Genomic DNA, 23,197 nt, shown 5'->3' with positions numbered 1-23,197 from the left:
TATTTTTTTGACTTGTACTTGGCTGGTGCAAAATACTTAATTTAAAAGATTTTTTAATACCCAATGCTGATGACGGTGTGAGAAAATGAGCACTGTTTATACTGTATATGGAGATGTCAGTTGGTGCTATCCTTTTGCAAGGTAATTTGAAAAGTAAGTGTCAAAATTTAATATAGTCATGCTATCCTACTTACCAACCTGGGCCTAGAATGAATCCTACTGAAATAATGGTGTGTATGTATAAGGATATTTATCACAGTGTTTTTTATAGTGGTGACTTTAGAACAACCTAAATATCTTTAAAAAACAGATATTTGTTTACGTATGTTATAGTACACATACACAGTATTTTATTTTGATGACATAATCTATATTTACAGTGGAAGAAGTTCATGATACAGCATTAAATGCAGTAAAAATAAATGAAAAAGAGTGCATGTTTATTCATCCTTTAGGCATATGTAACTGTAGGAACAACCAGTTCATCAAAATGTTCACATTTGTCAGCTCTGAGTAGTGGCATAACACTTATCTTCATTTTAATTCTTATACTTTTTTGTATAATGTTTTGTATAATGTTTTCGTGATGAGAATATACAGGTCTATATTCCCCTTTTCAAAACCAATCTAACCAAATACGTTTTAGAATTGAGAAATGGTTAAATTTTAGGATGATTTTCTGATATGTACATTTTATGTTAGGTTACACCTTCAGTGGGGTCTGAGACAACCTTCTGTAAACAAGTGTATTGATATTTGCAGCAAAATGTTTTAATATACATAATAAGTGATGTTAATACAGCTTTGTGGTAACTCAGTTCAGGTCAGCTTTTTTCACAATAAGTTGTGGCAAAATCTTTATTTTCAAAGGTCGATTGATCGCTTTTTGGGATTTGAGATAAGAAAGTGTATGCCTGTATCGATTTTATAATCAGAGAATAATGTACTGCAAAACATTTATTTAGAAAAAGAAGTGGGGCCAGGTGTGGTGGTTCACACCTGTAATCCCAGTACTTTGGGAGGCGGAGGCGGGCAGAACACCTGAGGTCAGCAGTTCAAGACCAGACTGGCCAACGTGGTGAAACTCCATCTCTACTAAAAATACAAAGATTAGCTGGGCATAGTGGCGGGTGCCTGTAATCCCAGCTACTTAGGAGGCTGAGGCAGGAGAATCACTTAACTTTGGAAGCAGAGGTTGCAGTGAGCCGAGATCATGCCATTGCACTCCAGCCTGAGCAACAGGAGTGAAACTCCGTCTTTAAAAAAAAAGAAAAGAAAAAGAAGTGGAATGTGTCATTCTAAGTTGGAACCATGGAAGTGCCTCCTATGCTAATGATGGCATGTCACTTGGTAGGCAGGTGGTTATGTGAAAATCAATTACTCTGAGGAGACTCCTTTTTTCTTTTTGTGTATCTGCATGATGCAAAAGTGATATAAAAGCTCTTAGTTTCTAGTGAAATGCTACAGCAAGTTAAATCAGTTCATGACAACTGTCTTATATTGTATAAAATGGAAGGACAAAGAGTGTTAATTAAGTATGGGCTATTAAAAAGAAGACCGTATGAGTGATTTTGGAAAACTATCTTCTGCAACTGACATGTCAACAACTTGTTCCCTGGGAAGACAGTAGTTTTGCAGACTCTTCTGTAGTCTAACAGCATGCTTAGCTAGGTGGGGGGTTAATAAGCAACATCTGATGGTGACAAAGAATTCTACCACATATCCTACCACTCATTTCAAGATTGCTAAGCATCTGTTTCTAACTGGGATCATTTTGATTATCTACTTTTCAAAGCAGACCCAGGTCTATAAAAAGAAATCACTTTTTCACACTTAGGGATATAGGTTAGAGAGAGTTTTGGAATGATTTTTCTCTCTCTCTCCTCATGTTCCATGATAAACCTGTAGTGATTACTTTAGCTAAAATGCCCAAATCCCATGGAACAAAGGTTGAATAAAATGTTTCTCTTTGTTTTGTTGTGTCACTACTTGATATTAAAACATTTCTCTTTTTTTTGAGATGGAGTCTCGCTCTGTTGCCCAGGCTGGACTGCAGTGGCCCGATCTCCGCTCACTGCAAGCTCCGCCGCCTCCCAGGTTCATGCCATTCTCCTGCCTCAGCCTCCCAAGAAGCTGGGACTACAGGTGCCCTCCACCATGCCTGGCTAATTGTTTTGTATTTTTACTAGAGACGGGGTTTCACCGTGTTAGCCAGGATGGCCTTGATCTCCTGACCTCGTGATCCGCCTGCCTTGGCCTCCCAAAAAACATTTCTTTATACATAGTTTGATTTTTCTTGAATATGTGGAAAATATAGAAAAATATGAAAGAGTATGAAGATCACCCACAATCGTTCTGCTCTGAATTTTTGTGTGTATCTGTGTGTCTTTTGGTGTTTGTTCCTGTGCATGTGTGCCCAACAGTTATATAAAGTGTACATAAACTACTGTAGCACATTGCATATATAAACATATTTAATCTCAACATCCCCATGAAGTCAATATTATTATTATACCTATTTTATAAATGATGAACATGTGAACTATTGAATCTGCTTTACTTAATTATATATAGTATTGCACAATGTGTTTTTACATTTAGAACTATGATCTCTTCAATTTTCTATATTATTACTTTTGGGAAAATTATTTTTATAACTGCATGATATTTCATGGTATTGACATGCCTTAATTTAACAAGTCCACAGTCATTATATGATAAAATTATGCTCAAATTTTCACTTCTATAAATGATCTTGTATATAATAATTGTATACCAATATTTCTGTAAGTATTTATTTTCTTCTTAAAAATTCCTGGAATTGGAATTATTGGTCAACTTATGATAAACATGTTTAAGGAGGTGGAACCTAGTGTTACAGCATATAGGTTCTAAAGATAGGCAGGCAGTACATATTTAAATCTCAGCGACTCCAGCAACTAATTCATTTTAATATACCAAGTTACTTCCAAGTTTTCAACTAAAATGGGGGAATATCATGGGATTCTGAATAGAATTAAGAGAGATAATACATGAAAAACATTTAGCAACAGAACATACACTGGGGAAAAGACAACCTCTTCAATAAATGGTGCTGAGAAAACTGGGTATCTATATGCAGAAGAATAAAAACTAGACCCCTCTCTCTTCCATATACAAAAATAACATAAAAATGGATTAAAATTTAAGGCCTTAATCTACAGAATTACTGAAAGAAAATATTGGGGAAACGCTTGAGGACATTGTTCAGGGCAAATGTTTCTTAGGTAATATCCTACAAGCATAGGCAGCCTAAGCAAAAATGGACAAATGGAATCACAGCAACTTAAAAAGCTTCTGCATAACAAAGGATACAACCAACAAAGTTAAGAGCCAGCACACAGAATGGGAGAAAATTCACGCAAGGTATCCATCTGACAAGCGATTGGTAACCAGAATATATAATGAACTCAAACAACTTTATAGGAAAAAAAACAAATACTTTGATTGAAAATGGGTGAAAGAACTGAATAGACATTTCTCTAAAGAACCCATACAAATAGCAAGCACCTGGTCCATGGGTAATTTTTCTCCTCTCACATTTTTAATTATGCATTTTGATGTAAAATATCTCTTTGCTAATTGCAGAGTAAACTTTAAGATTTTAACATGATCAGCATAATTGATCATCAGAGAAATGCAAATCAAAACTATAATGAGATATCATCTCACCCCAGTTAAAATGGCTTATACGCTGGAGAGGATGTGGAGAAAAGGGAACCCTCATACAATGTTGGTGGGAATGCAAAGTAGTACAACCACTATGGAGAACAGTTTGGAGATTCCTCAAGAAACTAAAAATAGAACAGCAATATGATACAGCAATCCCACTGCCAGGCACATACTAAAAAGAAAGGAAATCAGTGTATCAAAGAGATATCTGCATGCTGATGTTAATTAAAGCACTATTCAGAATGGCCCAGATTTGGAAGGAACCTAAGTATTCATCAACAGACAAATGGATAAAGAAAATGTAGTATACACAATGGAGCACTATTCAGCCATAAAAAATGATGAGATCCTGTAATTTGCAACAACATGAATGGAGCTGAAGGTTATTATGTTAAGTGAAAAAAGCCAGGTACAGAAAGACAGACTTTGTATGTTCTTACTCTTCTGTGGGAACAAAAAATTAAAACAATTGTTCATAGAGATAGAAAGTAGAATGATGGTTAACAGAGGCTGGAAAGGGTAATGGTGGGAGGGAATGAGAATGGTTAATAGATACGAAACTATAGTTAAAGAGAATGAATAAGATCTAATGTTTGACAGCCCAAGAGGGTGACTGTGGTCAACTATAATTTATTGTACATTTTAAAACAACTAAAAGAGTATAGTTGTATTGTTTGTAATACAAAGAAAGGATAAAGGCTTGAGATGATGGATACCCCATGTATTCTGATGTGATTATTATGCATTGTATGCCTGCATCAAAATATCTCATGTATCCAATAAACACATATACTTACTATGTACCCACAAAAATTAAAAATTAGAAATAAAGAAATTTAAAAACATTTACCAATAGATGAATGGATAACAAAATATGGTATATATTCATAGAACAGAATATTATTCAGCCATAAAAAGAATGATGTACTGATAGATACAACAACATGATGAACCTTGAAAACATTTTGCTAACTGAAAGAAGCCAGTCACAAAAGACCACAAACTACATGATTCCATTCATATGAAAGTCCATAAGAGGGACAATCTATAGAGATAGAACATAGATTAGTGGTTGATTAAGGCTGGAGGGTGGGGATGGGAAAATCTGAGGGTGGTAGTTAAAGAGTATGGGATTTCTTTTAGAAGAGATTAAAATGTTGTAAAACTGGCCGTGGTGGTGGCTGCACATATCTCTGAATATTTTAAAAACCATTTAACCATTTAAAATGTTATACACTTTAAATAAGTGAATTGTATGAAATATGAGTTATATCTCTATAGAACTATTAAAAATTAGCATTGCACCTGGTTCATGGGTAATTTTTCTCTTCTCCCATTTTTAATTCTATGCATTTTTATGTAAAATATCTCTTCGCTAATTGCAGAGTAAACTTTAAGACTTTAACATGATCAATTAGCTTAAATGTTTTATAAGTGTATTGGCCATTTGTATATTCTTTGATTTTCTTCTTTATATGTTTTTCTATAACTTTAATTGACCTTTAAAACCTCAATAAATTTTCTATTCAATTTTTCAGTTGAATTAAATTTTCAATTCATTTTATGACATTGATTTAAACTAATTTTCTGCACATTCGTATTTGACTATTATTTGATAGAGTTTTAAAAATGTATAAGGTAAAAGAAGTTAGTGTAGTAACTTTTTTCTGTTGTTTAAAATAATTTTTCTGTTTGTTTTATTGCTTAAAGAGGTTTTTATCCACATTTAGATCAAGTGATACATATCCATTTTTTAATCTAGCTACTTCTTATTTAGAAACTATAACTCTACAGTCTGATCTGGAATGTCATTTTAATGATGACGTTGTGAGAAGAGGTTTTCATATTTACCAAGTATCACTTGACATCTTCCTCAGTAAAAATGTACTTGAAAATTGTATGGAAGGGGTAATAATTTATACTTTGGAATTTTTTCTTTGATTTTTACATGTCGACCATCAGCAATATTTTCTAAAACCTTCTCTCTATAATGAGAATGTTGATACTTATTAACAGAAGTGAATACAAGTATGAGGTCTCATTCATTGTTTTGAGTGGATCTATTTAATACCAATCTTGACTTTGAAATTAATTTTCATTAAGGTTCATTCTCTCTGACCACAGGTCTCCCTATTATAACTCAGTTGCCATTTGAAGTGATACTCAAAAGATTAAGCCGGGTTTAAATCTTTTTGAACTGCCAGTGGATTCCATCTAACTTTTGATCAATATTTATATGAATGTTGCAAGCCTTATATTTTCATGTTAGTATCATATGATTAAGAGCATCTTTATTACTCTAGAAGAACTATCATACCTATGCTGTTGGTATGAAGAGAAAAGAAACTGTTGTTTTCAAATACTGTTAGCATAATTGGAGTGGAGGCTTGACTCATTTCAGTGACCTTTAGAAAGGGCGTAATGTTGATTGTTTAGATTCGTTTGGCATTGTTTTGCAGATGTGTGTAAGGTAATACTATTAATCCTATTTTCTCAATTGAGGAGTGGGATAAAGATTAAGTACTTTGTCCAAAATCAGATAGGTAAAAATTGGTATTCAAATCCCGTGGTTTTTACTTTCAGATCTCTTAGTGTGTTTTTAAATATAAAACTTACTTTCTGTCAAAAAGCCCATTGATTTATTTTATTCAATACAACAGGAAAATTACGTATATATATTCTATTTTTATTTGGAGACAGAGTCTTACTCTGTCACCCATTCTGAGAGTGCAGTGGTGCCATCTCGGCTCACCGCAGCCTCCATCTCCCAGGTTCAAGAGATTTTCTTGCCTCAACCTCCTGAGTAGCTGGGATTACAAGTGCCCACCACGATGCCTGGGTAATTTTTTTTGAATTTTTAGTAGAGATGGGATTTCACCATGTTGACCAGCCTGGTCTCGAACTCCTGACCTCAAATGATCCGCCTGCCTCAGCCTCCCAAAGTGCTGGCATTACAGGCGTGAGCTACCGCACCTGACCTATTACGTTTGTTTTTACCGGTAGCTAACTTTCAAAATCAGGCTGAAACAAGACACTTGTGCATTTAAAGTATTCAGACACAACCTGCAAAATATTTGTTGTTTTCATGTATTTTTAACCCATGATCAAATATTTTCTGAAAGGACTTTGGTAATAATTCTTTTTGAAGAAATCCTAATGAATTATAATATTCCAGTTTTCTACAGTGAATTGGCAATTAGGTATAGCTATGTCAATCCTGGATGGAAACTTGGCTTTTTGATCATAAAGATCACTTGGACTTTGTATAGCAAGTGTGTATCCTTGGAGATGGCCTAAAGGTTATGATGAAACAAATCAACCAGGCGTCTAAAAAGTAACTCTGTACTCCTTCCTATTGGTTTCCCTTTAAAGAACTTTGGGGGGGAAAAAATCTGCAAATCATCGTATAGCACATAAAAAATGTCAGATTCTGATGTTATGATAGAAGCAAAAATCCAGATTAAAATCTTCTCAAAACAGCCATGTTATTCCCTAAGTAACAGAGATCCAATTTCTGGAATATGTGGGACTACCCATGCAATCTTTTAGTTTTCTTCTCCATTCTGTCCTCATCATGATAAACAACTTACTTTCTAGATCAATTTGAGTGGTTGGTAAAATTATTTTGACTTTTAATTCCAGGTGATTTGGTATTAACTGTAGACCATTTCAAGAAAATGTAACTTTTCAGTTTATAGTTTGATTTCACTGATGTAGTTAATCCTGAGTTTGTTGTTTGCCCAGTAAGTTAAAATATGTGGAAGAAATGGGCATTTGCTTTGCTAACATCAACTACTTTTTTCAAAAGAGCTTTATTGAGATATAAGTTATATACCATAGAATTCACCCATTCTAAATATAAAATTCAGTGTTTTGTTTTGTTTTTGTACATTTACAAAATTACGCAGTCACCACAATCCATTGTAGGACATGTTTATCACCCTCAAAATAAAACTCACCCATTACTAGTCACTTCCCATTTCCCCTCAACCCTTCCACGACTAGGAGACTATTAATCTACTTTTTTTTTTTTTTTAATTTTTTAATTTTTTTTTTTATGTAGGACCCGTGAGTCAGAAGACCAGGGTTCTAATCCTGGCTCTGCCTCTTGGTGACTGTGATTTTATTTTATTTTATTTTATTTTTTATTTATTTTATTATTATTATTATTATACTTTAAGTTCTAGGGTACATGTGCATAACTTGCAGGTTTGTTACATATGTATACTTCTGCCATGTTGGTGTGCTGCACCCATCAACTCGTCAGCACCCATCAACTCGTCATTTACATCAGGTATAACTCCCAATGCAATCACTCCCCCCTCCCCCCTCCCCATGATAGGCCCCAGTGTGTGATGTTCCCCTTCCAGAGTCCAAGTGATCTCATTGTTCAGTTCCCACCTATGAGTGAGAACATGCGGTGTTTGGGTTTGTGTTCTTGTGATAGTTTGCTAAGAACGATGGTTTCCAGCTGCATCCATGTCCCTACAAAGGACACAAACTCATCCTTTTTGATGGCTGCATAGTATTCCATGGTGTATATGTGCCACATTTTCTTAATCCAGTCTGTCACTGATGGACATTTGGGTTGATTCCAAGTCTTTGCTATTGTGAATAGTGCCGCAATAAACATACATGTGCATGTATCTTTATAGCAGCATGATTTATAATCCTTTGGGTATATACCCAGTAATGGAATGGCTGGGTCATATGGTACATCTAGTTCTAGATCCTTGAGGAATCACCATACTGTTTTCCATAATGGTTGAACTAGTTTACAATCCCACCAACAGTGTAAAAGTGTTCCTATTTCTCCACATCCTCTCCAGCACCTGTTGTTTCCTGACTTTTTAATGATCGCCATTCTAACTGGTGTGAGATGGTATCTCATTGTGGTTTTGATTTGCATTTCTCTGATGGCCAGTGATGATGAGCATTTTTTCATGTGTCTGTTGGCTGTATGAATGTCTTCTTTTGAGAAATGTCTGTTCATATCCTTTGCCCACTTTTTGATGGGGTTGTTTGTTTTTTTCTTGTAAATTTGTTTGAGTTCTTTGTAGGTTCTGGATATTAGCCCTTTGTCAGATGAGTAGTTTGCAAAAATTTTCTCCCATTCTGTAGGTTGCCTGTTCACTCTGATGGTAGTTTCTTTTGCTGTGCAGAAGCTCTTTAGTTTAATGAGATCCCATTGGTCAATTTTGGCTTTTGCTGCCGTTCCTTTTGGTGTTTTAGATATGAAGTCTTTGCCCATGCCTATGTCCTGAATGGTACTACCTAGGTTTTCCTCTAGGATTTTTATGGTATTAGGTCTAACATTTTGCTTCAAAGAGAATAAAATACCTAGGAATCCAACTTACAAGGGATGTAAAGGACCTCTTCAAGGAGAACTACAAACCACTGCTCAGTGAAATCAAAGAGGACACAAACAAATGGAAGAACATACCATGCTCATGGATAGGAAGAATCAATATCGTGAAAATGGCCATACTGCCCAAGGTTATTTATAGATTCAATGCCATCCCCATCAAGCTACCAATGAGTTTCTTCACAGAATTGGAAAAAACTACTTTAAAGTTCATATGGAACCAAAAAAGAGCCCGCATCTCCAAGACAATCCTAAGTCAAAAGAACAAAGCTGGAGGCATCACACTACCTGACTTCAAACTATACTACAAGGCTACAGTAACCAAAACAGCATGGTACTGGTACCAAAACAGAGATATAGACCAATGGAACAGAGCAGAGTCCTCAGAAATAATACCACACATCTACAGCCATCTGATCTTTGACAAACCTGAGAGAAACAAGAAATGAGGAAAGGATTCCCTATTTAATAAATGGTGCTGGGAAAATTGGCTAGCCATAAGTAGAAAGCTGAAACTGGATCCTTTCCTTACTCCTTATACAAAAATTAATTCAAGACGGATGAGAGACTATTAATCTACTTTGTCTCTACACAACTACCTATTCTGAACATTTCATGTAAATGGAATTATATCATATATGATCTTTTGTGACTTTTTTCGCTTAGCATAATGTTTCAAAATTCAAAAGTTGTAGCATGTACCAGTACTTCATTTCTTTATGCCTGAATTAATATTCCATTGTATGAATATACAACATTAGGCAATAGATAGATGAGTTTTATCCACTTATTTTTACTATTATAAATCCTAGTGCTATGAACATTTGTTGTGTAGATATGTTTTTATTTCCCTTGAGTATGTATATATATATGAAATTGTTTATTCTTCTGCTAATTTTATGCCTTCCACTTAAAGGAACTGATTCCAACAGTAGTCATGCCATTTTACATTTCCAGTATATAAGGGTTCAGATTTATCCATGGGCTTGTCAATACTTCTTATTATCTCTCATTTTGATGACAGTCATTATACTGGGTGTGATTACCAGCAATTTATTTTTTTACATTAAAGAAATTTCCAAATTTTCAAAAATAAGCCATTGTTTAAAATGAAATAAATACTGTTAGAAAAGTGGTATCTCGTTGTTTTGAACCAACTGCTTTTTAATAATTTTTTAAAATTCAAACGGTTTAGATGGCTTTGTTGATGTTGAAACCAAGTCAATAGTTCCATAGATAGTTTTATTGAATAGACATAGGAATGTTCACTTATGGCCTTAAAACGTGAAACATATTTGTTTTATCTGAGTTTCTTCCTCAGGAAATGACCTTCAGACTTCTCAAAAAAAGTATCAAAGAACTGAAATTCACCAGATTACCATATCCGACAATGATGTTGAACCCTTCATTCATGATGATTGCTTCCTTTTCCTTCCCTAGTTCCTGTTTTCTTACACATTGTTTCATTTCTTCTCTGCTATATGAGCCCCAAGTTTCAGTCCCCCAGGGAGATGGATTTGAGACTGGCTGCGGTTAACCCTTTCTTCCTTGGCACTATTCATTGTTTTACTAACTGTCTCAGCCATTGGATTTCTGTGCAGTGAGCAGCAGGGCCTAGACTGAACCCCTTGGTGTTTTGGTAACAGTGTGAAGAAGTATGAAGAATTAATTGGGGTTTAGAATGTATGGTTTTTATTCTAGAATCATATCAGGGACTAGTTTCTTCATCTAAGAGGCATCTTTCCTCCCTGGTCTGGTGGTGAGTTTGAGATAAAGATAGTAACATGTTTAGTTTCCCAGGAAAAAGTCACACTATCAGTACATAGGATGAGTTGACTACTAAATCTTTACAGGACACTTTTTTCTTTATTCCCTAACCTAGATGCTACAGCATAAAATTATGTGCCTTCGTCCTGAGATAGAGAAACTCTGTGGCTGACCTAAAGAGACTGATTGGTCCCATGGGTAAATATTTTTATTTACCTTTTAAATCTGTATCGTACATATTCTTAATAGAGTTTAAAATTTGTTTTAATTTTTACATATTTAATCATCAATGTCTTTAGTTTTAAATTGATTAATACCCATGAACATGCAGGAATCTGGTGCCCTAGACTTGTACTATTGCTTGCCTTATAATTACATGTAGTTTCAAGGGTATTTTTCAGGCAGTAGTTCATGTAAACGAGGAGTAATTCATGGAAGAAATGTTGAAGTAATAATTAGATATTGGAACAAGAGAGCAAGCTTTAATTATTGTTTAATATATTTTTATTGGTTTTTAAAAATATTCTAAATATCCCTAAGAAGGGCAAATTCCACCTATTAAAACAGTTGCTTTAAGATATAATAAACTAATGATATAATTTAAAAATGTGTTAAATGATTTATATTATTTAGGTCTACATCATTTTCAAGTACAAGAAGAAGCGGGTATGAAAAGTTTCAAGTTGTTTTATTAGTCTTACTGGAAATGTCACGACAACATATTTCAGGTAAAATTATGAAAGCTGCCAATTTTGATGTAAGAAGAATTTGCTACTACAGAATCCTTTTTCTTTCCGTTCTGTAACTCCCACATACCCTGAAGAAGAAACTGCCTCAGTGACCTTGGCAACAGAAAGCTGTCCATGGCTATAGGTCAAGCTCAGCTTCAGCATCACGTTTCCGTGCAAAGTGAGTGTAGTGAAAGAGCAGAACTTTTATAAAAGGGTCAGAACGAAGACTGAAAGCATCATCAACATGCATCAGCTACAGACCCCCCTGTGGTAATGGCTTTTAAACCACGTTCTCACAGCTTCAGAGTTACTCTAAGATGTTTTTGAAGCTCAGTGTGACAGGAGACAATGGGTGAAGGTCAAAGCTTCCTATTTCTGCTCAGATTAAAGCATTTCTTAAACCTGTGGAATATTTTGGGTTTCTGTGTAAGAAAAAGCTACATGGCTTAATATTATTTAAATATTCTTATGTAATATATTTCTGTTAAAAATAATTTTAAGCACATTACAATAGCCAGAATCTTCCTTTTACATTTAATATTTCCATAGAAAAGACAATCAAAACCATGCAAATAAGAAGAGAGATATTCACTTGAACATTAAGCTCTAATATATAAATGCTGGAACTATATATCAAAAATATTGATTGTTTCTGAGAGATGGGATTATTGCTAACTGTTTTAAAAATATATTTTTAAATCTCTAGTTTTAAAAAATAAGTATAATACGTTTTGTAATATGGGAGGAATATTAGAATAAGAAGACAGAGCTTCATATTAGTGATAAAGAATAAGAAGGATTGGGTATTAATTCTGGATCTGCTGCTAATAATCTGCCACCATGATCAAACCATTAAATATCTATGATCTTCAGACTTCTCATATGAAAAAAAAAAAGAAAACTAAGCTAACTAGTTCGAACAGTTTACAAGGTGCCTTCTAGGTCTAAAATTCTAAAATTAATATGTTAGGAAAGCATTTGGATCTTTTAGATCTGTTTAGAGTCAATTGCATCAAATATTTTGTTATTTACATTAGCAGCACTTGAAATGAGAGAAATACCAACCTTCTGTAAGGAAGATATGGTGTGATCCTTTAGTTCTAGATTTTTAAACCAAACATTAATGTACATGTGTATGTTAATATATAAATGTATGAAATAAGTACATGTGTTTTAATAGACTTATGGGCTCCTGTATATTTGGAAGCACAAAAGAAATGTACCATAATATGAATTTCCCTTCAAATAATTCATAATAAATTTGCATAGAAGAACCATAAATAGAACAATATAGTTAAAAATAGTATTCGGTATTATGATATAGATGGGAAAACATGATAATGTATAAGGTTAATGCAATCAATAAGTGGAAAAGAATATATAAACATTTCCTGGTCTACTCAAGAGCAGATGCTTATTGAGCCTTAGGAGTGGATCTTGGAAAAAAAGTGGGTGCTTTTTATGTTTATCTTTATAATATATCTCAATGAAACTCATTCAGGAATACATATGGGATATGTGTTGGCCAATTCTAATGTTAACAGGTAGTTGTTCTCCTTAAAAAATTTTTTTTCTGTAGAAATGACATTTCATTGAGAATCTCCCCAAACATACCATGATTTTTTTTTCCACGTTATCCAGAAGGAACAAAAGAGAAGCCTCACATCACATTCTTTGGCACGTAGAGAACTGAAGATGATAGAGGCAGAGTTTGTGAGACTCTGCCAAAGATAGTCTGCCTTCTAACAAGAAGGTTGAGAGAAGAGAATTCTCTCAGAGAAAGGAAAGCCTCGTGGAATTGGAAGAAAACAAACCCTCGATGTTCCTCTTTTCCTTAAATATTTATCTTTCTCCATTGTCTTCTTTTTTGGCTTCATTAATTTACCCTTACTTTCTTATAAACACGGCGAGTCTTTCATAGCTTTCCAGAATGACTTGGTTTAAGTTATTTCCTTAAGTAAAAATTATAATCCTTTTACATATAGCATAGCAATTTCTCCTTATTCGTTGAGGGTTTTTTTTTTTTTTTTTTTGATGAAGTTTTGCTTTGTCCCCCAGTCTGGAGTATAATGGCATGATCTCGGTTCACTGCAACCTCCGCCTCCTGGGTTCAAGCTATTCTCCTGCCTCAGCCTCCTGAGTAGCTGGGATTACAGGGGCCTGCCAACATGCCTGGCTAATTTTTGTATTTTAAGTAGAGATGGGCTTTCACCATGTTGGCCAGGCTGGTCTCAAACTCCTGACCTCAGGTGTTCCATTCGCCTCAGCCTCCCAAAGTGCTGGGATTATAGGCGTGAGCCACTGCGCCCAGCTTCATTGAGGTTTTTTAGCCTTATCCTTGTATAAAACTTCATTTAAAAATGCACAAGCTGAAATTAGGGAAGGTCAAGAAAATTTCATGTATCATATGCATGCTGAGGTCCCACAGTTTTCATAATGGTGAAGGGTAAAATTCATACAGGATGTACAATGGCAGTGTAGGAGTATCCTTTTGAGTAGGGTGATAAACTGACTTTTGCTTCATTACATGACTGGCTTCATTATAGCAAAACTGTGCATACTGTTTCTGTCAGTTACATCCTCATTTACTTCCTCAGGCACTAATTAAGAAGTCCTTTCATTCAGGTAGGGATAAATAATAGGAATAATTACTGTCATATATAGACGTATTTAATAACTTTGAGCAATCCACCTGTCTACTCTTGGTGACAGCCTTCTATTTCCAGCTTCGGAGTCAGAGGCTCAAGTTTCCCTGTGAGTAAAAGCCAGTGGCATCAAGTTAGGAGAGCTGCTGCTTCCTGCTGAGCTCTGCCTTAGGAAAGCAACATTGTCGGCCCCATTCTCTGTGTTTTGGAGAGGGCTACTTATAAAATAAAGTCTCTTACATGCATTGGTATATGAGTTGGCAAAAATCACACCAGAAATGGAGTAAATAATGTATAATTTGTCAAGGTTTTCTCAGAAATATCTCAAGTAACTAGATGGGACTCTCGGTTGCTGGCATCTCCATTTTTTGAGTTGATTTGACCATACTGTTTATACCCGGTTCCCTCTGGTCCTTCAGAGTCTTCTTCAAGTGGACCTATATTTTCTTCATCAGGCTAGCCTAGGTTTTTTTCCCTGACTGCTGGATGATGAATTTGCTGCTGGCTATCATCCAGACTTTCATAATATTCCTTTTTTTTTTTTTTTTTTGAGACGGAATCTTGCTCTGTGGCTCAGGCTGGAGTGCAGTGGCCGGATCTCAGTTCACTGCAAGCTCCGCCTCCCGGGTTCATGCCATTCTCCTGCCTCAGCCTTCCGAGTAGCTGGGACTACAGGTGCCTGCCACCTCGCCCGGCTAGTTTTTTGTGTTTTTTAGTAGAGACGGGGTTTCACTGTGTTAGCCAGGATGGTCTCGATCTCCTGACCTCGTGATCCGCCCGTCTCGGCCTCCCAAAGTGCTGGGATTACAGGCTTGAGCCACCGGGCCCGGCCTTATAATATTCTTTCTTGCTGCTACAGTTCAATCGGTTGATAGTGAATAAATTGGGAACATTCATTGTGAATCAGGGCTGGGAACAGGCAGTATAGAGTGAGAGTTCATGCCTCTGTGTAAGACTCTTTTCTATATTCCTGTGGCATTTCCCTTCATTATGGACCATTTTTGTCCTTGAAGTGTACCACTAAACTGGAAATAATGTTCCATCAAGAAGTAAAGCTGGGTAGAAAAATGTTCTGATTGCCAAGGAATCTGACCCAACTGGGACTTGGAATCTATAGGAAAAATTAAATAAATGGTTCACTAAGACTTGTTTTAAATGACTTAGCAGATTTTTGTTAAAAATAGCAATGTCATACACAAAAGTCTCCAACCATAAAGAATATCCTTATGATTTTTCTCATATTGACAAAAGGTGAGTGATAAGGGTCTTTAAGAATGGAAACTTATTACAAATATCTGAATGATAGCTTCAATATAAGTATAGTGATAGCCTTGAGAAACTCTTAAAACATGGTCATGTATATTTGATTATACACAGATGGTAAGAAAGGATGACATTCATTAAAAGGTATGCAAGGAAGATTGTTGCAATGCGAAAGAGTGGATATTCCTTCCTTTTATGGACACACGAGATAGATGAAGGAATCTTAGCTTACCCTCCACCTTTTATTCTAATTTGATAGAGTTCTGTCTTGATAAACATCCCTCCTGGGAAAAAAAACATAGTTGGCGAGATATGACTTTAAATCCCAACTCTGCAATTTGCTAACTCTGGGAACTTCCTGAAAAATATATTCAATTTTTTTGAGTCTCAGTTTGCTCATCTATAAAATTGAGACAAATTTGGTACTTTATTGGTTGTAGTAAGGAATGTTAGATAACCCTTATGCATGTAGTATGTGCTGGATATTTTTCTAAGCATATAATATGTAATCCATTGAACTTTTACAATAGTTCTGTGAGGTAGGAGCTAGTATAATTCTAATTTTTTCAAGTGAGTAAAGCGAGGGACAGAGAGGTTAAGTAATTTATCTCAAATTACAGAATGTATGACATATATGAGATTTGAACCCAGGCCTTCTGTTTTTAGAGTCCCTCTGTAGCCCCCTTGTGCTACGATACTGAATTTTCAGTATATATCCAGGATATAGTAAATGGCCCATAAATGTGAGACTTAGATGCTATCACTGGTACATCTAAAGATTATTTAGGGGGTTCATAAATAATACCCCTGTTCTCCCGCTGAGTTCAGAATCAATATAAAGTAAGTGTAAGGGTAAGGTACAGATCTAATTATTACTAATACACTGATTGGAAATGTGGTTTCAGAGCTGCAACTAAAGGGTAACATTTTATTCCTGAATTAACGTAATTCTCCACCTGGAACTATGCACAACAAATATCTCCTCCAGGGACAGTCTCCTACCATACAGCAGAGAGGAAACCAGAACATGTGTGTTCTGTCAATAGGCAGGCTCTGAAAAAGGAAATCCAGATGGCTCTTAGTCAACCTGCTCAGATCCTTTTTTCAAACTCTCCAATCAGATAAGACTATTATCTGTTTCTGAGGAGGACTAAAGGATAGTTGGGGAGAAAGGCCACAAGTATCAGATGATGTTCCTCCACTGGAAAAAGAATGCCAGATTCCTCTTCTCTTCTCTTAGTTTTCTTGGGCTGCTATAACAAATTTCCATAGACTAAGTGATTTAAACCACAGACATTTATTTCTCACAGTTCTAGAGGCTGGCAAGTCCAAGATCAAGGTGCCAGCCTATTCTGTCCCTGGTGAGGGCTCTCCTTCTGGATTGCATACAGCTATCTTCTCTCTGTGTCCTCGCATGGCCTTTCCTCAGTGCATAAATGAGATCTTCTTCTTGTAAAGCCACTCAGTAATCTCATCATAAGGACCTGGCTTTCATGACCTAATTTAACTCTAATTACCCCTCAAAGACCCCATTATCAAATACCATTACATGGGGGATTAAGTGTTCAACATATGGATTTGAAGATGACACAATCAGTCCATGACACACCGAACCCCATAATAGCTATTGTTTTCACTACTCCCATTGTTGTTATTGTTATTATTACTTTTCCAATAAATAGAGGAAGATTTAAGGGTGCCTCCTTGCTTCAAAGCCTGTGCAAAAAGCTGCACAAAAGAAGATAAAATTGGCTGTACCCTAAGCATATACCACCCTAGATTGGCCAAGATTCTGACCCAGTTAAAGAAAAAAACTGGACTCCGCAGCATGTCTGCCCTTGCTTGCTAGGAGTGAAGTGGAAGCACTCCCTTTATAGGACTACAGAAGTCAGGGGAAGTGTTGCCCTACATGAGGGGAACATAGAAAGAGCAGGAGTGATCATTCTTTCTAGATGCCATCTGTTGAATTGTATCTGTTATTTGCAGCTCAGAATATCTAACTGAATGCATCATTAGGGGGCATATAACAGAGGAATTGCTCTGTTGGTCATGTTAGCACAGGTATCCTCTGAAGTGTCATAAGCATGAGATATCTTTTCCATAGAGCTGATTTTTATCTATTTCATTGAAAGCATTTGCATGAGAGTCTAGAGATGAATATATTCATAACTGCCACATTTTCTAAAAGAAATGGCATTTTCCACAGAAACTCCTACAGTGACCAGAGAGAGATAAGCCTGGGAAATTAGTCATGGTAGTGCTAGATGATGCCATTATAATGAGGGTATAAACCAAGAGGCCATCTGATCCCTGTATCTACGCTAGTGGAAATAATAAGCCACTTAGCATGAGAGCATTTCAGGGGTAGACTTGAACACTATATGCACTTTCAAAGCCCAATTCTGGTAGTTTTACAAACCTTTAATTTAATGCTGCTCTAGCTATTGAAAGCCTTGCCCTATAGTTGTCAAAACAATTGGTTATCCTTTAAAACAATTATTGGCAGATACATTTAGTTAAAGGCATCTAATATGAAACTAATGGTGCATTAAACCCCATGAAGAAAATAATCACAATACTATTAATCTGTGGCTTCAAACTCAGGAAAGCAGAGAAATTTAGGTTAGTGAGTCCTCAAGGAGAGAACTACTCGTGGATTGTGGATTTTGTTAAAAGCCAGGGGCTAAAATCTTAGTCAATCCACTCCACCTCCCTACTCCTGTTCCTAGGACAAATCTCAAAGCAGTAAACTTGCTGGGCCAAGACATAAAATGGCCCCTAAAAGGATGCGTTTACTTACCTGAAACAGTGAACTTTATTTATCAGGGTGTTAGGGCTTGAATATTCCATTTAGTTTAAGAGCACTAAATGGTTTCCTGGTAACTCATGGCGTTAAATTAAGTGAAAGGAATAAAACAAAAGCACAGGAAACTCTAGTTTTCTCTCAACTCTACTTTTTATGGGTCACAGAACAATTTTCATCTTCCCTCGTTTACTCTGGCAGCACTTGAGGGGGTCCCTCTGTCCTTCTGTGCTAGAGGAAGAATGTGAAGAATGGGGCTCAATACAATTTTTTCTTTCTGCTGCGATCACCCAGAGCACATGACCACTTCCAAGCCATATGATTCTTCATTGTTAAATATAGAGGTATTCATGTACATTGGGCCTACATCTTGAGAAAAAAAATAGTAATTATTTACCAAGTCATTTTTGTTCGTCCTTCTTCTCCCACCCTCAACCAGAAGGTGGTTTCTCCTTTTGGAATGCTCTCTCTTCTTATATATTAATATTCTGTCCATACTTCAAAGCCAAATCAGATCTGGAATTTTGCAAAGTTATTTATCTGCTCATCTTAAATTAATGTATCTTTCTTTTGCCCCAAATGTACCTCTGTTATGAAACTAATATTCTTCTGTCTTGATTTAGACTTTTCTTTCCCTCTAGTTTTTAATCTCCTTGTTTCAATATTTTAGCTTATACACTGCTCATTGTTGTCAGATTTTTTTAATCCATTTTGGTAAATAGCTGAGATTTACAGTCCTCAAAACTTAAGATATAACACAATTTTCCTAAACCTTTTAAAAAAGCTTCCCTTTACTTCATTACTTTACAAGATTTCTTACAAGCACGCTGAACAAATATCAAGTGTTGTGCAGTAGGCATTGCCACTTCAAAAGAAAGTTTTGATGTTCCTTTGTGATTATAAGTACAAAAATATTAGGATGTTGTATATGTTAGTTTTTTCAATGGATGGATTTTATGGGCAATATTATGCATTCAGAGCTGAACTTATTTCCAAAAAATGGTATAACATTAAGATGTTAATTTACTTTAATGGAAATATTAAATTCCTTTTTAAAATGTTATATACTATTTTTTTCCTAGTGTCACGTAACTCTGCATATTACTAAGGAAATAGACTCCAAGAATACAGGTAGTTTGTCCAAGACTACAGGCTATTCTGTGATAGATCTGGGAATAAAATCTGTAGGGCTGAGGCCCACTATGCCAGGAATCTACTTTGACCTAGCCACATTCAATTTCATGTCATCTGTAATGCCAATAAAATCATGATTGTGAAGTGGCATAAATGCTCTAAATATTTGTGAAATAAAGAATTTATCAACTTGAGAAAGGTAGAATCTAGTTTTATAGAGATTAATGGAATTCTCTGACAATGACTGGTAGAGGAGGAATGAGAAAGAACAGAGGTTTTTTCCTACGTCAAATCCATACCAAACTGGTGGGGTTCCTAAGCCAAAAGAACATTGGCCTTTTGAATAAAAATGTCTCAGAAATCCTTGAAAATTTGAATTTCTGACACATGAAAATATTTCTTCTCCAGAAAAAAAGTCATGCTACTCAGATATGGTCTAAACATTGTTTTTGGTTGCTTCCTGTACCATTTTTATTCATTTCCTATAGATTTGCATATAATCAAATATACAAATAATTTGGAAGTTTATAAATACAGTTCCTTTTTAAAGAGTATTCTTTTTATTAAAATATTTGCCAAAAATTGCGTATTTTTACATATCTGATTCCAAGTGTTAAATTGCAAATGAAGATTTGTGTCATTCTCTGAGATCTCTGATGTAGCAGAGATGGCCATAAAGCACATGGCTTCCTCAACAGTCTGGTCTCCACACACTTTCTGAAATTGCTCAGTTGCAATTGAGATCTTTCTCCCTCTTCCTCTCTCTCTTTCTTCCTTCTCCCTCTCCCTGCTCCTCTCTGTCATAGTAATGTCTCTCATTTGATTAGTATTCACCATGCGTGGACAACCAAGATGTATTTCACAGGACTGTTTGAGATGAGACAAAAGCCTCGGCTACACAGTAGAGAGGATCAAAATACCCAATTAAAAGACTGAAAATGGTAAAATTCCAGTACCTCTTCCTGATTATATTGTGCAAAAACAGAGCTGGACTCTGGGCAGAAGACAATAGAGAACTGTTAAAATGTGAATTGAAAACAGGCTGAGGAATCTCAGATAAAGTATGTAACACATAGTTAACTGAAACCAGGAAAATCTTCTGGAAGCTAAGAAAGAGGGAGCTGTACCTGAAGGAAGCACTAAATATGGAAAGGAAAAACTGGTACCAGTCACAGCAAAAACACACCAAAATATAAAGACAAATGATGCTATGAAGAAACTGCATCAACTAATATGCAAAATAACTAGCTAACATCATGATGACAGGATCAAATTCACACATAACAATGTCAACCTTAAATGTAAATAGGCTAAAGCTCCAATTAAAAGACACAGACTGGCAAATTGGATAAAGAGTCAAGACCCATTAGTGTGCTATATTCAGAAGACCCATCTCACATGCAAAGACACACATAGGTTCAAAATAAAGGGATTGAGGAACATTTACAAAGCAAATGGAAACAAAAAAAACAGGGGTTGCAATCCTAGTCTCTGATAAAACAGACTTTAAAGCAACAAAGATAAAAAAAAGTGGGCAAAGGATATGAACAGACACTTCTCAAAAGAAGACATTTATGCAGCCAACAAACATATGAAAACAAGTCCATCATCCCTGGTCATTAGAGAAATGCAAAACCACAATGAGATACCATCTCATACCAGTTAGAATAGCGGTTATTAAAAAGTTAAGAAACATCAGATGCTGGCAAGGCTGTGCAGAAATAGGAATTCTTTTACACTGTTGGTGGGAGTGTAAATTAGTTCAACCATTGTGGAAGACAGTGTGGCGATTCCTCAAGTATCTAGAACCAGAGATACCACTTGGCCCAGCAATCCCATTACTGGATATATATGCAAAGGATTATAAATCATTCTACTATAGAGACATATGCACACGTATGTTTATTGCAACACTATTTACAATAGCAAACACTTGGAACCAACCAAATGCCCATCAACAATAGACTGGATAAAGAAAATGTGGCACATATACACCATGGAATACTATGCAGCCATAAAAAGGAATGAGTTCATATCCTTTGCAGGAACATGGATGAAGCTGGAAGCCATCATCTTCAGGAAACTAACACAGGAACAGAAAACCAAACACTCCATGTTCTCACTTCTAAGTGGGAATTCCACAATGAGAACACATAGACACAGGGAGGGGAACATCACACACTGGGGCTTGTCAGGAGTGGGGGAAAGGGGAGAGAGAGCATTAGGACAAATACGTAATGCATGCAGGGCTTAAAACCTAGATGATGGGTTGATAGGTGTAGCAAACAACCATGGCACACGCATTCCTGTGTAACAAACCTGCACATTCTGCACATGTATCCCAGAACTTAAAGTAAAATTAAAAAAAAGAAAATAGAGGTGCTATAGAGGGGGTTGAACTGACCACACGATGAGATAGAGGAAGAGAGGAACACATTATCCAAGAATCTGTCAGTTTATCATTTGAAAATAGACTCAACCCATGGAACTGGAAAAGGCAATGGTCCAGAAGTCCTCCCTATACATCACAAGGGGACAATTTTTAGAAACAGTCTTCATTATGACACTCAGCATTAGAATGAACCACTCTCTCCTGATTTAAGAAAACTAGTGTAAAATGAAGATGACATGGAGATTTTGGATAATGTCTGCTTTGGACACATTACTGTCTTCAACTACATTTTAATAATGCATTGACTTTTAGTAGTAAAAAATAGTACATTTTTTCCCAATGACTTCTGTAGCAGAATGGGGCCCATTTTTCAATGTATTCCATTTTCATAACATTCCTAATTTGACCATGGGCTCGTTTAACATGTCGCCTCTCTCCACACAGTATTTCCAGCCAACTTATCTTCCTATTTTGCCTATGGGCTCTTCAACATGTCATCTCTCTCTACACGGTATTTGCAGCCAGCTTCTCCTGGAACATTTCTGCTGACAACACTCAAGTCAAAGTGTACCTCTTCAATGGAGGCAAGTATCCTCTCCCTGTCTACGCTTAGCTTCTCTGAGCACTCCTTGTTTATACTTCCTTCTGGTTTTATGAGCTATTACACACCAGTTTGTTTGTAAGCATTTAGCACATTCCAACAATTTTGTAACATCGACTTTGAATCAAAGGCAGAGGTGTTTATTTCACAGTTCTCCTCTACATTTTATGTTATTATTATTTAGAGATGAGGTCTTATTCTTTTGCCCAGTGTGTGGTGCAGTGGTAAGATCATAGCACACTGCAGCCCCGAACTCGCTCAAGCAATCCTCCCACCTCAGCCTCCCAAGTGTCTGGGACTACAGGTGCACAACACCACACTCAGGTAAATTTTTTATTTTTGTAGAGATCAAGTCGCACTGTGTTGCCCAACCTGGTCTTGAATTCCTGATATCAAGTGACCCTCCTGTCTCAGCTTCCCAAGTTGCTGGTATTGCAGCTGTGAGCCACTGCACACAGCTCATATTATTTATCTTGGTACGAGGCACACAAGCATTATTTTAGAAATACTGTTGCTTGGTTAAGAATATTTTCTGAAAAATGTCAAAGAGTTTACCAATGAGAAGCTAAATTACTTATTTTTTAAAAATCAGTACAGATTAAAGATGAATATACTCTAACCACCAAGAGCTTGCCCTCTAATTATTATAAATTATGGCCTTGAACATTTAGACCATTCTAAATTTCATTTCCCCCACAACTTGAAATCCCGTCAAGCATTTGCTTGCTGCTGTTTTCTACATCCACATCCAAGCACCCATTGTAACCTACATGCTAATTTTGATT

General features: G+C 35.9%; 1 long non-coding RNA gene across 3 annotated transcripts in view; it reads left to right on the top strand.

Moving 5' to 3' along the window:
* The window catches only part of LOC105465024 (uncharacterized), a 43,068-nt gene extending 20,494 nt beyond the window's left edge, over positions 1 to 22,574 (top strand). Inside the window, exons 2-4 of one of the 3 annotated variants that reach the window (XR_011611724.1) lie at positions 10,959 to 11,041; positions 11,477 to 11,571; positions 22,256 to 22,574. This is a non-coding gene — a long non-coding RNA (uncharacterized lncRNA). Of the gene's footprint in view, positions 1 to 10,958; positions 11,042 to 11,476; positions 12,339 to 13,215; positions 13,509 to 22,255 lie in introns of those variants that run through there. The other 2 variants (XR_011611723.1, XR_011611722.1) reach the window with 2 other exon arrangements.
* Positions 22,575 to 23,197: the final 623 nt, after the last annotated feature.

Source organism: Macaca nemestrina, chromosome 13, assembly GCF_043159975.1.
Source record: "Macaca nemestrina isolate mMacNem1 chromosome 13, mMacNem.hap1, whole genome shotgun sequence".
NCBI lineage: Eukaryota > Metazoa > Chordata > Mammalia > Primates > Cercopithecidae > Macaca > Macaca nemestrina.
This window is presented reverse-complemented; position numbering and strand designations above follow the sequence as displayed.